Below are 2,694 nucleotides of genomic sequence, written 5' to 3'. Positions count from 1 at the left end.
TATGATATTTATTAACAATTAAAAACAAAAAATAACAATAAAATAGATCTTCCATTAATCGTGAGTTTTATAAATATGGTAGTAATACGAATCAATGAATTTATCTTTGATCCGTTACATCCATAAAAGATAAGAAAATTGTATTTGTGGGTAATTCAATTGATTGAATGTACAAGATAATCGATTGAAATTCACACGATAATATGAGTTTTTTCAAAATTCAATTGATTAGAAATGTTACACAATCGATTGAATTGCGCTATAGAATATGATTTTTTCTTGTTTAATAAATTGGTAGTATAATACAATCGATTGAATTTCGCACGGCAATATGAGTTTTTTCAAAATTCAATTGATTGGAAGTGTTATATAATTGCATGATAATCGTTGCATTTATTCAGAAATCGGATCAACCAGAAGAAGTCACGAATTATAGTGTCGACTAATAAATTTTAAAATATGTACACAAACCATGATAATTAAGTTATATATGTATTTGTATAAAAATATATAATAACTGATTTTGGTAACTAATTTTAATCTATAAACAACATTTTTGTGTATATATATAGTGTGACTTTACTTTTGAAAGGAAAATTAGACACTATTTTGCTGAATAGCATGCATTGTGCATAATTGTTAACAAGATTGGGAGGGAAAGTAATCAATGCAAAACATATTTCTCTAAAAAATGGTAGAAAATAAAAAAAAAAACTACATAAATATGAAAAATATTAATTTATATCGCAAACATCTGAAGAATGGAAATAATATTAATGTATCCAAACATATAAATAAAATGGAAATAAATAAAAAAATAGAAAAATAATTTTTATAAATAAATCAATTGTTTTAAATAAAATATAATTAATAAGACATAATATTTATATGACATAGTTGTTAAAATAATAAATAAAAATGACATTATTTTACAATAAAAATATGAATTTTTTTAAACTAAGATATTTATATAATGCATACGACCAGAGAAAAGTTACAAAGCCTACAAATAGAAAACACCTATTTAAAAATCATTGAAATATAACTAGAGAAGTACACCCATCAAATTTAACGAATAAATCCTCAATAACTAAAGTGTCTTAATATGTTAGACTACTACTATTATCTTTAAATCTTATAGTTTGCGTATATATTCTAAAACTACACTATAATTTATGACTTCTTCTGGTTGGTCTGACTCTTGAGTAAATATATAGTTATTATTATGCGATTGTGTAACACTTTCAATCAATTAAATTTTCAAAAATCTATATTACTATGCAAAATTCAATCGATTGTGTTACATTTGAATAATATATAAAAAATTAATTTATAATTAAAATTAAATAAAGACTATTTGATAATTATTAAAAAATTTAAAAAATATGTTTTGTTATTGAGTCGTCACTCTTTTATTCATTAAGAAATTCTAAAAAGGAGATGAAAAAATGCCAAGAGAAAATGAAGAAGTCCTAGAAAAAGATAAAAATACCGACAGAGAAACCTAAAAAACGGCAGAGTGCAAAGAGTTTCTGAAGTTTCGATGCAGATTCTACGAAAAAGAAAAATGCAAAAGCATATTATATTTAGAAGAAACCACAGCAGATAACTAAAAAATTTAAATTGATAAAAAAAGATTACTTTAATAATTATATTTTTAAAATTTTAATAGTTATAAATGTAATAAAAAATAAAAATAAAATAAAATATACAATATATATTTCAAACATATAAATTTAATTAAGATGGAGAACTAAATTGATAAAAGTTAACTAGTTAGTGACGAAACAAGAGAATTGTATATTGAGTTAACAAAACTAAACTCGAACAAATCAATGGTAATTGATTTAAATTGAATTTCGTTTGGAGTATCCTAAAACTCATTAAACTAATTCAGTTAGTGAAGTATTTTTTTTAATATCTTTTTAAATTAAAAAAAAAATAAAAAAAGAAAACCAAAAAAGATTCAGTGGAATGGGTACACACACATAACATGTCCCTTTGTGGCTTTATAAATATGTGGGGACTGTATATGTGTTGGCTTTTTTTTAGCTGCATCATAAGAATGGTATGGTTTATGCTAGGGAGAGTGTTATAATTAAATTATTTATCTATGACTCTATAGAGTCACATGTTTGCAATTTTCTTGAAGTGAATTTACATATTTTATCTCTTCTTCGAGTGAAAGTCGAGAAAATATTCTATTTGGTTCCTGAAGTTATATTCGAACTTCAATTTAGTTTTTAAAATTTTAATTGTCTCAATTTAGTTTTTAAATTTTTTAATTAATTTTATGACGAAAATTATCGCAGGACTAACATGATTAAAATTTGAAAAATTTAAAGACTAAATTGAGACTCGAGTGTAATTTAGAGACTAAATTGAATATTTACTGGCGAAAGTTTCTTAACACTAGTTTCCGTGATAAACTCAAAAAATTTTATCTGTAGTAAACAAATGCTGGTATTTTAATCAACCAAAAATTTATTTTTTGGAAAATGAACAAATTATATTGTAACTCACTTTCAACATGGATTTAAAAATTCTATGGTAGAACTAATCTCTAATAAGTTTTAGCTCTAGGCAATAATTAGTCCTCCTTTTTATGAGGTCTCGAATTAAAATTTTAGCAATGAAATCAAATGAATTGGAAAATTTTTAATTTTAAATATTACATTATAAACTTACACATCT

This window comes from Arachis ipaensis, chromosome B01, assembly GCF_000816755.2.
Source record: "Arachis ipaensis cultivar K30076 chromosome B01, Araip1.1, whole genome shotgun sequence".
NCBI lineage: Eukaryota > Viridiplantae > Streptophyta > Magnoliopsida > Fabales > Fabaceae > Arachis > Arachis ipaensis.
This window is presented reverse-complemented; position numbering follows the sequence as displayed.